The 14769-nt window shown below is 36.2% G+C and overlaps 1 long non-coding RNA gene across 1 annotated transcript; it reads left to right on the top strand.

The window, feature by feature from the left end:
- Positions 1–3623: 3623 nt before the first annotated feature.
- LOC129276104 (uncharacterized) lies at positions 3624–11792 on the top strand. Its single transcript, XR_010292730.1, has 3 exons — positions 3624–3746; positions 11114–11190; positions 11561–11792. It is a non-coding gene; the product is annotated as an uncharacterized LOC129276104 (long non-coding RNA).
- The last annotated feature ends 2977 nt before the right edge of the window (positions 11793–14769 follow it).

The raw sequence follows: 14769 nt of genomic DNA, 5'->3' as shown, positions 1-14769 counted from the left end.
GACTCAAATTTTCTGATCGCGCTTCGCGCTCACATTATTGACTTAGGAATCTCAAGTACCCATTCTTTTCAAGATTTAAAACATGAATAGAGTGCCCCGTTTTTAAGGTCTAAATCTAATTTTTTTTCTGCTCGCGCTTCGCGTTCGCATAGTTAAGTTATATATATACCTATATGCTGCTCATGATTATAAAGACATTCCATTTTTTAGGTTGGAATGTCAAAAATATTCAGCTCGCGCTTCACGTTCGCTTTATTTGATTATTAATAGGTATCACTTTATTATAGACAAAATACATGAAAATTAAAAAAAAAATAGCACGCGCTTCGCACTATTGCAATATGGCTTATGAGGTTATTATGTTTTATAAGAATATAGCTAAGAAGTGATTGTCACGAAGATACAAACAAAAATCAACGTTGAATGGCCGATTGAAAAAATATAGGTGAAATCTCCCCCCCCCCCCCCATTGGCGAAAGCTTGATCCGCCCCTGAATTTAAGCCTACTTCAGCACCCCCAGCCAAAAAAATCGTTCTCAGGGCCCTGGTTCAAGAGAAAGGATGCCTTATTTAAAGTAAATAGCGCCAAAATTGACAACAAAGCGAGTGTTACATCTTTCAATTTCAAAATTTAAAAAACCGCTCGCTCGCTACACTCGCTCGCGAAACTAGAGCTTAATAAATATTTAATCAATCAGAAATATTTTTTATTAAACGCTTCCCTCAACTAAATTGTCGCGAAACACACAGCTAATTCAGGCAGAAACGCCAGCAATCTGACGTTGAAATACTTGTTTGCACAAAAATGCCAATCTTGACATATAAGTGCCCTTTTTGCCCCCCCCCCCCTCCCCACAAATATACCGCCCCTGAGACCACATGCATTCACACCATGTGGGATCAAGTTGATTTCACATTAGAAAAGCCATCTGGCTCCCAGATGAACCTTCTGCATGGGACCCAAATGGTTCATATTTGGGTTCCATATCCCTTGATCTGGACTTCACACATGAATATTCATTACAACAATTAAATGACCCACATTTTAGCTAATATAGCCATAATAATTTACATGTATATGCTTATGCAATGATTCCACAACAAAAAGTTTCAGAAAAATATGTAGTTTTAACAATGATATGAAGAGCTCATTTGCGGAATGGGTTAGATCCATTTTTTAAAAATTAAATTCAATTTCGATAATCAGTAAGAGGATGAGGTTTTCCATTAATTGATTTGTTTACAACAGTTGTTATGAGAAATTTATGTAATTAACAAATGTCAAGGATATTGAGTTCTTTTTAACAAAAGAATGGAATTTGTTCTAAATTTGCTAAAGGTGATTGCCCTTACAGCCATCTTTTGAATGATAAGTATTCTATTCAGGCATTGGCGTAACTACGGAGGTCATGGGGGCACGTGCCCCCCCCCCCCCATCGGCTGGCAAAAAAAAATAGGGAAAAAGAGAAAAAGAGGGAGAAAGGAAGAGAAACATAGTGGGGAAATAAGAAATTATTGTTCATTATAATGTTATATAATATTATGATTATGTTATGTTATATTACATAAGAAACATTTTTTTCATAACTCTATGAAAAATAATTTGCTCAGGGGTCAGGGCCTATGTTTTCATTGTTCCTGGTGCTCGCATTGTCTGTTTAACGAGATATTATATAATCCTGTTGTACTAAAACCTCCCGTTTTCAAGTCAATATACACCAAATATATTTCCTCGCAATTCGAGTTATTATCGTTTCATGTAGTGACATGTGCTTCTTTTTCATGACTACATAAAGTGATTGCCCACATGTTAAGGTCTTAATATAAATCGTTTCCTATCCGTGCTTACGTTCACATTAGTGGATTTGTGAGATATGTCTGCTCTTCATGAATTCCTAAAATCAGTCCTTAAAATGTCCCCTTTTCTGATATGAATATCAAAAATTTTCAGCTCGCGCTTCGCGCTCTCATCATCTGGATAGTGAAATACGTATGGCCTTAGTGAAATTCTTACAACAAGCCTTAGAATGCCGCTCTTCAGGTCTGAATTTCCTAAATTTTCAGCCCGCGCTTCGAACTCGCAATATTTGATTAGTGAGATGGGTATGTTAATCAAGATAACAAGTGCTTCATGTGTTTAGATATAATTCTAATAAAATCAGCAAGCGCTTTGCACTCGCATTAGATGACTATGGTGAAAATGTCCTTGTTTGGGGTCAATATATACAAAAATTCAGCTTGCGCTTCGCGCTCGCATTGTTTGTTTAGCGAAACAGGTACATATTATGATTACAAAATTTTCCTTATAATGTCCCTTTTTCAGGTTTTAATATAACAAATTTTCAGCTCTCGCTACGCACTCGCATTATTTTGATCAGTGAGATACATATCCGTTTAATAACACTGTCCTTAAAAAATGTCTCTATTAGGTCAGTATATATACCTGGCGACTGAAGCGCGCTCACTTAGTGGCTCAAAAATTTTCTGGTGCCCCCCAAATGCCATAACCCACGGTACGCCACTGTATTCAGGTACACTGTAGAGTTTGTTAAAATTTTAACCGGCACGAGGGTAATTATATGTGCAACCAATTTCAGGCAGTATTTTACCCAATGCGGGAAACATATATTGTCCAGTAAGGTTAGAAAATAAGCAGCAATTAGGCCTACTTTACAATGGGCGAAATTTTCATCACACTGGATAAATAAAAATGCCCAATATTGGTTGGACACATAATTACACTCATGGAGCATCTTTTGGCCTGCCCAATATATATATATATATATTTTAGAGTGTATGAGGCACAGCCCCATGCACCATTATGATAAGTACATGTGACTGAAGAAAAAAAAAGCATAATTAAAACAAACTGTAATTTATCATCTTATGGAATGACAACGCACTAAGCCAATACTTTATACATTTATACTGCAATAATCTGAAAATTAATAGATCAATGATCGTGTGTCAGTTCCATCAATATTTCGATGTTCCTCTCCGAAAAAAAAATCAACATATACGTAATAATTTCAGAAGTTCCTCGCATCTACACAATACAACAGAAGCATCTTACTTACGATACGAAAAAAGTGGCTCTTAAAGGGGAAGTTCACCCTAACAAAAAGTTAGTCGTAAAAATAGCAGAATAACATTAAGGTTTGAAGATTCATCAATGAGAGGACGTTGAACTTAAATTGATTTGTGACTCATGTAAGTCATGCAGGGGCCGCGGAACCGGGGGGGGGGAGGGCTGAAGCCCCCCCCCCCCCACTTTTTTTTCCAAAACAGTGTACAAAAACGTAAAAATGACCAAATGATTGTGATATTTAGCATGGTCAGCCCCCTACTTTTGGCTCAACCCCCCCCCCCCCCACTTTGAAAACCGTTCCGCGGCCCCTGTCATGTACGAGTTTTCTGTTGCTTTGCTTTATTTGTCGCTTTTGTTGCGTTAACATAGGGAATATTATTCAAATAAGGGAAAATAATAATGTTTCGGGAAAGTAAAAGCAGCAGTGAAAGGGCAAAATGCAGAACGACTAGATTTCTCATGATAAAATATAGAGGATGGGTCGGTATATTTTTCAAAAATGTTTGTAGGACACCGTAAAGTTGATTGCGCAATCACTATCGTGTCGTGCCTTGGGTTTGGTTGGCCGGCCAATTTTACTAGTATTTTTTGGATTGACGAGGATTTTATCATTGTTTATCATCAATATCGTGACGATGCAGTGTAAACAAATCAAACGGTATGTATTGTACATGAGAAAAGCTCATTAGACGAAGAGAAAAGTATCTAAACTAATTTATTAATTTCGAAATGTTATTACGAAGTCCCAGACGTACTATTTCGTGTTTGTGAAGGCTTCACTGTACCTCGAGCGAAGTTCGCGCAGGCGCCACTCACACAACATGCGAGGTTAGTATACTAACCTCGCACAACACATGTGATTTCATAGTGCATTTTGACGTTTTCATTCATCACACGAATGTGAGGGACTAAACTACGCCAAGCCTTTCAATATTTGTCCACTATGTTAATCTTGATCGTATGATTTAAGTAGGCCCTAGCCTATATATTTGAAAAAGGAATTATAAATTATTTATTAAGGTGTTTTTATCGCTTACCTCCAAATCTCAACCAGGATACTTCGTTCGATCCGTCCTTGGTCATCCTCATACTGCGGTGGGAATTACGCAAACAACAATCGAAATGCGAAATTTTCCTATCGAACATTCTCGATTCAAGTCGTAGGGGAGGGAGAAAGGAAAGAAAAGAAGGGAAAGGAAAAAGCGAGAAAGGGAATGGAGGGGGCGGGAAAGGAAAGGAGAGACAATGAAAGACAGATCAGGGGAGGGGGAAAGGTAAAGGAGAGAGAGGGAAAAGGAGACCATAAAATAGAAAGAAAACAAAAGAAAGGAAGAGGGGAAGGGAGAGGGAAAGAAAAATGGAAAGAGCGAGAAAAGAGTAGGGGAGGGAGAAAGGAAAGTAAAGAAGAGAAAGGAAAAAGCGAGAAAGGGAATGGAGGGGGCGGGAAAGGGAAGGAGAGACAAGAAAAGACAGATCAGGGGAGGGGGAAAGGTAAAGGAGAGAGAGGGAAAAGGAGACCATGAAATAGAAAGAAAACAAAAGAAAGGAAGAGGGGAAGGGAGAGGGAAAGAAAAATGGAAAGAGCGAGAAAAGAGTAGGGGAGGGAGAAAGGAAATAAAAGAAGGGAAAGGAAAAGCGAAAAAGGGAAGGGAAAGGGAGAGAAGAAAAGAAGGGAGAACGAAAATGGGGAAAGGGAGAAGGAGAGGGGATGATGAAGGGGATAGGAAAATGTCAAGTTTGAAGATCTGAATATTAACACTAAAACAAAATTAGACTCCCATGTTTTATTATAAAAATACCATCTTTTTCATTATTATAAAGGTTCAACGTCCCTGTTCTAGGTCTAAACTTCAACATAAATCTACTGGCGCTTCGCGCTTGAATTCTGGAGGTCATTCCTCTTTTAAAAGTATAGGTAATCTTTCGGACTTTTCAAATCCCAAATTTAAATCTTAAGCGCAAATGCCCTCGCATTATTTTTCATTTAGATACAGTCCTGTCATCACTATCAAAAACTCTAAGCGCGAGCTTCGCGCTGGCATCATTTTTGTAAGTGACATTTATGATGTTGTTCATATTTTAAAAATGTCAATTTGTGGAGGTTTAAATGTCCAAAAGTTCAGCGCTCGCATAATTTGTAAGGTAAATAGGCCTACCCTTTTAATTGTTATACAAAGGCGCTTATACAACGTCCAGAATGCAGTTCGGAATATTGAAAATAACTATTGGTCCCGCTATTTCTGCCCGTGCGACAAGCATTTATCATTTTGAATCATGAGATTCACCTTTAAAATATGATGAAAAAGTATCGTTAAGACTGAATTAAGAAAAAAAGAAGCTCGCGTTTCACGCTCGCATTTTGATCCGTTAGCTTGTGATAATAATGGTGACTTTGTTAATATATCTTAGTGGACATGTCCACCTTTTGGTGCTTCAAGAAAAATAAACACAACACACAAATAATAATAGAAAACGAACAAGAATAGAATAGATAGTTACCTATCCCACTCATGAATTCTTACTTAACAGTCCCCAAAACGTCTTTTTTTCGTGTTAGCTTATTTCATATACATATATATATATATATATATATATATGTATAGGTCTCCTCATCATGGTTATAAAAAGTGCTCAGAATGTTTTATTTTCAAGTCCTTGTATCAGAATTTTCAGCTCGGGCAGCTCTATCGCATTTTGATTACTATCCTGTTGATTTATTTACTTCAATTTATTTCTACAATAGAAAATACCGCTTGACAGCAAAAAAAAAAACAGAAAGAGGAAAATAATGCTGAACAAAATATTCAAAATGTCCAGCTTTTAGAACAGATATCAAAAAAAGGTATTCACCTTTGATCATAGATGAGGAAGAAGAAAAAAGTGCAAAAAAATAGGAAACAAACTAACGAATTAATGTGACATAATTTTCAAGGCGACTCTTTACATTTCATCATCGCTGATGGCGCTACAATAGAAAATACCGCTTGACAGCAAAAAAAAAAACAGAAAGAGGAAAATAATGCTGAGCGTCTAAAATGCAGCTAGCAGTACAAGCTGCAGAACCGTAAACAAACATCTTGTGAATAATATCGCGCGCCCTCTTTAAGCAAAAGTTTACAACCACGATGACCCTGCGGTATCTACGTGAAGATCACGAGAAAATGCTTTTTTTTTCTTAAAAACACACCAAAGAGAAGACAAGAAACGATCCATATGGTTCGGTAAGTGTCATAGCACAATTAGAAACATTATTGTAAAAGGAATGGCATAGTTATTTTAGTAAAAAGGGTGTGAAAAATTCGTGTGCACCAGGTGCATATGAATCCTTCGCACGCAAGATGCATTGATCCCATGAGTGCGCAGGCGCAGGCTCACCTCCACTTCACTACCGCTACACTACGCTCCACCTACCCGAACTTCGAGACCGTGAACTCGATCTGATATTCCGAGTAACAAAGGTTGGATTTTATTGGGGGGGGGGGGGGGTAATATAAAATTCATTCAACATCACGATCTTTAAAAACAAAACTAATTTACGTTACACAAAGTTTCACTTCTTTTCCTACCTCAGGCCACCCATGGCTACATCTCTGCCGCCGACTACAGAATAACTGAATGCACGGCGCATTCAACAAATAACATTATTTTCTGAATAATAATAATAATAATTCTACCCCCGTTTCGATCGGCCATTTTTGTTAAAAATCGTAACAAAATGGCCGATGGAGACTGGGGTAGAGGAGAGAACTTTACGTTTTTTTGAGGTTCCAGTCTGTGCCCAGATCTCAGGAAACTGCCACTCGTTAGACCTTCATCCATATAATCGTGGTAATTGTATAGTTTCTGTTTTCACAATTCATTTGGAGAAATATTTAGACCATAAATCACCCTAGTCCGGTGACTATGGTCAAATACACGGTAAGTCCCTGGACTCCCGCCTGCTGCGCGGACGGGAGCTCCCTGGGTTAGTATGTAGGTAGCCCTGGGACCTCTGGATTTTAATTATTCAATTTAATTACAGATGGCAGATTTTTTGTTATCTGATTAGCCCCCCCCCCCCACCGGGATTATTTGTTCTTTCTCACATGACTTTCCTTCCTTTTTAAATTTTCCTTTCGTTTTCCTTTTTATGTTCTCATATCCCTTTTCTTTTCACTTTTCTGTTTCTTTCTATCTTTCTTTCTTTCTTTCTTTCTTTCTTTCTTTCTTTCTTTCTTTCTTTCTTTCTTTCTTTCTTTCTTTCTTTCTTTCTTTCTTTCTTTCTTTCTTTCTTTCTTTCTTTCTCTCTTTCTTTGTTTAATTTTTTCTTTCTTCATTCCTTTTCTCTTATCCATTTTTTTCCCGGTGAAATCCACTCGGGGGAGGGCCAGCCATATGCCCCCGCCTATAAGGGCCAGAAATGCTCACCCCCCGGATCCGCCACTGATTCCAATCTATAATGACTTTTCTCTGCAATACTGATGCTTTGAAAGCAAGATAATGAAGATTGATATATTGGAATATAAATTATGAACGTCTGACAAAAAGATAACCAACTGATCACCTGACCGATCAGCTGACTAGTACGCGAATCACATAGGAGTTGAATTTAAGAAAATAGACTGAAAATGTAAGTTTAACCTCAATCCATTAAATTTCAAATGTCAAAGAAGTTTCCTTATCATGTTTAAAACTAATTAATACCTAAATTGTTACCATCCACTATGTATTAAGGCGTACATTTGCCAAAGTCCTTGGGTGCAAATAGAAACGGCAATGTCTAACTGGTTTTATCACTGATGTCGCCTATGAGGTTCATACATGTAATGTTTGGACCTCATTGGTACTAGGAGTGGCCTAGCCAGGCGGCTTCTAACTTTAGAGAGTAAAAATCATTTACTAACGTAGATTACTCTCAATGAAGCCAGGTATTCCTTCCCATTCATATGCACGAAGGGCCCCAAAACCTGAAACTTTCACCCCCGAGATTTCTACTTTCCTTCTAAAAGATCTAGCCCTAAATCATGTACATGGGCACTCACACTATTGCGAGGTTAGTATATGCTATACGAGCCTCGCACAACCAACGTGTTTTTGTAGTGGATTTTAGAGTTGTCGTTAACATCACTTCATAACGTGAATGTTGTTAGCCGAAACCCATTCCGCTACTCACCAGAGCTTTTTGTGGTAAAAAGCATTCCATTTTCAGTTTTTAACATTTTTTTTAATTTAAAAAGGACACAAAAAAGAGCAAAATCGCTTACCTCCGCCTGGAAAGTGGCTTCTCACGTCTCTTCCACGGAAATAAAAGGAAGGTCGTTGGTGGCGCTAATACAGTTCACAACCTTAAAGGGGAATCCAGCCTTGGCCATAAAATGTTATGTTGGGAAGGAGAAAAATAAATTAAACAGAAAGGTGAAAGTTTGAAAGAAATCGGACAAGCAATAAGAAAGTTGTAGCTGTTTTAAAATTGAGATCACTAATACTATGTAGATTTCAAATTGGCAACTGGGGAAGTAAATTATGACAAGAGGCAAGGACAACTTTCCCATAGGCCATGTACTTTATAATCAGGGATTTGTGGTTTTCTCTTAAGTACCCATTCCCCTGGGGCAGTAATCTAAATATAACCCAGGTAGTATATTGTTTTATGTCCTCATGAAAGAAAAATATAATTTGAAATAAAACTTTCAGGAAAAATGACATTTTAGCCATAATATGTATTGGAGTACATGAAAGAGTTGTCCTTGCCTTACATCACTATGACATCCCATATGCGGCCAATTTGAAGTCTCCATGGGTATAGTGATTACCAATATTTACAACTTTTAAAAATTCATAACTTTCTTGTTGTTTGTCCGATATTGTTCAAACTTTCACCTATCAACTTGTCCGATTTTTCTTTTCCTTATAAAAACAAGTTTTCATTTGGGTTGGATTCCCCTTTAATTCAGCTTGGTGGTATTTTTTAAACTAGATTCATGATTCATTGTATGCGCTATTTCAATAATTGTTTGATAAAATATAGACCCCAATAAATGCAATAACTTAAAAAACATACTTTTTTATTATTTTTGCTGACGATGATACTTTTTGAAAAATATTCAAAACAACGACAAATTAAACAAAAAATATAGAAAATTCTATGTACCTTGAAAAAAGCCCCGCAAGCGCTACCATTCGTTCGTCAATTAACGCTCCACCAAAGTCTTTGCAGTGAAAAGATTGAACACTTTGCCGACTTTCGCGTAACACTTTGCATCGATTTACGTGTAAGATAATTTTTGTGTCCAGTCTTTCAATTGTAGTGTCTTTGATATGAAGATAAATCGCGCGCCCTCTTTCGCTCATTAGACAAAAAATTTAAGAGTTAGCAAGGTGGCTTTCGTATTTTGTCAACGAGAAGAAAAATCAACGCTTAAATTACGCTTTTTGAGGGATATTCATCAAATTATGAGGAATTGACTTCACATCGTTTGGTAAGTTTTGTAGGATGACTTCATTCTGTTAGTCCTTGTATTGATTTTTCATAAATTAATATCATTTGTTGAATGCGCCGTGCCTTCAATTCTCCTGTAATCGGCGGCAGAGATGTAGCCATGAGTGGTACATGGTATAAAACTTCATTTCCGACATTTCTACACTATCGATTATATTATGCCAGCCTACTCCTGGAGAGTAAAAATCATTCTACTTACGTAGGCTTAACTCTAGCCTTGAGGACTTCATGATGATATTTTTTAATATTTTGACATATACTTCTTCATCACGAAGCCTTGAAACCCCTGCCATAGGCATATAAGAGAGACTTGTCAACAAAGATGGATTTCGCTAGGAAGTAGGATTAGGAAATCCATCTTTGAAGATAAAAGTCATGTAAATTTGTTTGATTTAATTTATCTATACACCTTCATACGCCAAATGCGTATGAAGGTGCAAAAAATCTATAAAAAGGTAAAAATGAGAGGTTTCTTACTAGACCGATCTCGTGTAGATCCTTTGATCCATTCGTATACTCCGCACATGCAATAGCCTCGGCTTGACCCTTGAACCGCTTTGTTATGACGTACATGTACGTAGCTTTGATAAGCGATGTTACAAAATGCAGTTTTGAAGAACAATTTATAGATAAAATTATTATTTAACAAATGATAAAATTTGAAACTTGATTATAAATGATTATTATTACAATAATTTCAAGGCTTTGCGATATGTCAAAATATTACAAAGTTCTCAAGGCTAGGCTTACTTTCCATGGAGCCAGGGATTGTGTCCCATTCATGTGCGTGTACTGCGAAAAAAAGAGGAACTCCCCCCCCCCCCCCCCGAGATTCTACTTCTAAAAGATCTAGCCCTAAATCATTTAAATGGGTTACAACCTCATTTTCGATATTTCTAAAATATTGATTTCATTTTTAAACTAGAATTCAATAAAAAAATGAAAAAAAATATTATGAAAAAAAGGGGGAAACTTGCTCGATGTTTACGCCGCCATCTTGTTTCTTTTTGTTCTTCGCTAACATTATTATTCATTAGGGATCTCGTAATTTGGGGATCATTTTTGTATTCACCAGAGTTCACAAAAACTTGAATTTGGGCATATTTTTTGTACGCCTTCTATTGGTGGAAAATAAAATTGCAAGAAAATTGTCATTTTTCAATTTCTTTTTAATTTAGAAAATATGATTAAAAGAATTTTATTTACTGAAGAGCCAAGTTATATGATGAATAGCTGTAATGGAAACTGACAGTGTAAAAAATCAAGCATTTGTCCCTAAGAACACGATAAAATAAACAAAACATTGCCAACCTTATTTCCCCACACAAGAACCGAGAACAAGGCTATAGAATGAATGGGTCACATGATTATACTTTTCAACCTTTCATTTTCACCACTTACTGTAGTTCCAATTGTCTGGCTGGCAATTAGCCCAATGATTACGCAATTGTGAGCTGTCAAGGACAAGGTCAGGAAACGTGACTGGAAAATGTATTTTGCTCAAGAATTTTAAAGCAGTTGAATTGTTCATTTTGGTTATATTTCAGATTTGCTTGGCAGCAACTAGGAAGGAAATATAGCAAAGAGGTTCAATCGCTAATCTTGAATCACAAGCAATGCTCAGGTGGGTATGATATATCTCTTATATCAAATCTAAATTCTAGTAGCAAGTATTTTTAACTTCTTCTATGAATATTTATTGGTTGGTTTAGACAGCCATCTGTAAAAAAAATAATTGCAAACAGTTCATTGATGGTGCGCAAATAATTCCACAGAAGCTAATGTTATATTGAACATAGAGGTGAACTATGCACTGACATGAAGACTGGCTTAAAATTCTGAGAGCTGATCTGATATCCTTGAAGAAACTGCCGGCATTATGAATTTCAAAATATTGTCTTAAAAAGAACATTCTGCTTCTTTCTTGAATAGTCCGATAAACCAGTTCGTAGTTACTTCATGGACAATTTATTTATTTCTTTTTCGATATTTAGGTTCCAAAAGATTTTCATCCTCTAATACTGGTCCTTCTTCCAGCGGTGTAGCGGGGTACTGGCGATCTCTTAAGTGGGTACCTATTCCTTTCAGTGTTGGTTTTGCATACATATGTTACCAACAATATGGTCACATCAAGAAGAGAGAGAACAGACACATAAGAGGATCCCAATCCATAGAAGACTCATTGGCTAAAGAGTGGCAGGTTAGTATCACAAAATAAATAACAATGTATGTGGAGATCTACAGACATTCTTTGAACCATCATTTTACTATTTGGTCACTTTGGCAAAGGCAAATCACTCAGTAGACCTAATCTGATATTACTTAGATTATTCCTCGTTATCGCATAAGTGAGCAAAAACAATTTGAAGAAAGGATACCAAAACTTGGCAGGGGGTATCTGAATTTCAATAAGAAAATCACATGCCTGAAAAGTTCAATATCTGCTCTTTTATTTGATACCTTAATCACAGAAAATGATCAAGAAGTAACAAATTTATGTTCCCTCTAAACAATGCTTGTGTTTTCATAATTTCATTAAATAAACATGTTTTCACTGGTTTCCCACATAAGCTATCACATGGTTAAGAAAAGCCTTAATGCATGGATGATCGTCAACAAAACAGAGTGTCGAGTGCTGTGAGTTTGAATGATAGCCTGTAAAACCACTTCATTTTATGAAATTATTGAAATTCAAGCCTTATTTCAAATAACCAGAGCTTTGTTATTTATTGACCATTTTTTTTGTAATTGAGGTATCAGATAAAAGAGCAGATATTGAACTTTTTAAAAATGTGGTTTTCTTTTTGAAACCCAGATACAGCCCGCCAAGTGACTTTTTGTTATCCCTTCTTCAAATTAGTTTTGCTCACTCATGTGTGAATGAGAAATAAAAGAAGTAATTTCAGATGAAAGAAGAGATTCTAAGCTTTACAATGATGGTAGGTCATTTATCTATTGTATTTGCAATTAAGATATGATAAATCATCGATAAATCTCGGTTCGTTTTTGTGGGACACACACTATATATATATATATATATATATATATATATATATATATATATATATTGTGTGAAAGAAATGGATGAAGAGAACAATGGTACATTCCACAGTTAAAGTGAAATCCATGTCATTTTCACCAAACTTTGCACATAGATACTTTAGAACCTTAATATTCGAAATATGCAAAAATTATCATAGGTCCATGTGCTTGATTTTTTGCTATAGTGCTTCAAAGTTCACCCAAATTGATCTTCTTAAGAATTGCGCATTCAAAAGAATTTGGTATTTTTAGACCGCCCAAGATTACTACAATGAGTTTAAACCTCTTTTACTCAGTCAAAATACATGAAAAAGTCATCAAATTTCGCAAGAGAGTTAATAATTGTATCGTTAAAATTGAGAATCTATTTATAGTGCTATTTGTTTGAAATTTTAAGTTTAACACCACTGTCAGTTCTTAAAAAAAGGCATAAACGATAACAAAATCCCAATCTAAAAAATGTAAAATTTCAGTAACAAACTACAAACGTTCAATAAATGCTGCACTTTATTCAAAATCCATGTCATTTTCACCAAAATTTGCAGAGTTGTAGAGGAAGGTATACCTAAGAGGTACAAACATTGAAAAATAGGGGTTCATGTGCTTGTTTTTAAACTATCAGCATTTTTATTAGAGCAAATGTGCTTTTTAAAACACCAAAAATGCGCCGAATGCTTTGTATCTATGTGAAGAAAAAAATCAAAATCACTCTACCATTTATTCAAACTCAGGGTAATATCCGTGATTCTTGGCAGCAATGCAGAGTAAAATATTTTGAAAATGTAGCAAATTTTTTTTGAATGGTCCATGGAATAATTCAATTTTTTAGCTTCATGAAATAACGCATCAGATCTGCAGTTAAAGTGCAGAAGATGAGAAAAATCAGCTCATACCCGCAGCTAATTAATCACCTGTTCATCCATTGTGACGTCAGCGCGCAGAGTGTAAACTATGCGCAGATCATAATGCGCACAAACATAACTGTGGAACGTCCTTAAATCAAGGTTCCCCAGAGCTATCTACCCTTTCGGAAAAATTGGTGATGCCAAAAAAATGTCTCTGCTGGGAATCGAACCCGGGCCCCCAGCTTTGAACGCCGGTCCCTTAACCACTAGACCACAGAGACGGGTTAGTGGCTAGGGCGACCCCGATCCGATTGACCGTCAGATAGACAGATTTTCGACACCATACCAATTCTGATTTCCTTTGTCGGGTAAAGATGGATCAGCTGGATCAAAGCTATTGCTTTGATACAGTACACGTAAGAGAGAAAGTATACAAATGTGTGAAGTTATACATGTACTACAGCTTTCGCTTCACACATTTGTATACTTTCTCCCACTAGCCACTAACCCGTCTCTGTGGTCTAGTGGTTAAGGCACCGGCGTTCAAAGCTGTGGGCTTGGGTTCGATTCCCGGCAGAGACATTTTTTCGGCATCACCAATTTTTCCAAAAGGGTAGATAGCTCTGGGGAACCTTGATTTAAGCTATGCCTACCATTGTTCTCTTCATCCATTTCTTTCACACAATATTTAGATAAAAGAGTTGCCAAAGCTGTAGTACATGTATAACTTCACAAACACACACACACACACACACACACTTCTTATTTTATATATCATTTCATGATTTTTTTTTATTAAAAATACTTCACACAAACAAAAATAATCATGTATATATGTATGTATATATATATATATATATATACATACATATATACATGATTATTTTTGTTTGTGTGAAGTATTTCTAATAAAAAAAATCATGAAACGATATATAAAAAAAGAAGAAATATATACACATGGTCATTCTTACAGAAAAAAATAAACAGTACCGTATGGGTACTAGTATTCAACCCGGCATAATTCAAAGATTTTGACATATTCCCCAAAATATTTAGAAATAGGGAATTTATCTTAATTTCACACCTTTGTTATTTCCAGGGTAATCTGTTGTCAATATTTTCTTTGTCAATCTGTCGACTGTATGCGCGGAGGATCGAATTATGCGGCGATGGCCTTTTGCATCAACCTAGTGAGGATTGATAGCAAATCTCAAAAGGGTTTAGATTGCTAAATTAGATCTAGATCTATGTAAGTCTCTGGCTTTGATTAATTCCCTGTTTGGTCTCGTCTCAAATGGTCTAGTCCATAGTCGGAT

The sequence above is a fragment of the Lytechinus pictus genome, chromosome 2 (assembly GCF_037042905.1).
Source record: "Lytechinus pictus isolate F3 Inbred chromosome 2, Lp3.0, whole genome shotgun sequence".
Lineage (NCBI taxonomy): Eukaryota > Metazoa > Echinodermata > Echinoidea > Temnopleuroida > Toxopneustidae > Lytechinus > Lytechinus pictus.
The sequence above is the reverse complement of the archived record's forward strand: the minus strand, read 5'-3'. Positions and strand labels throughout refer to the sequence as shown.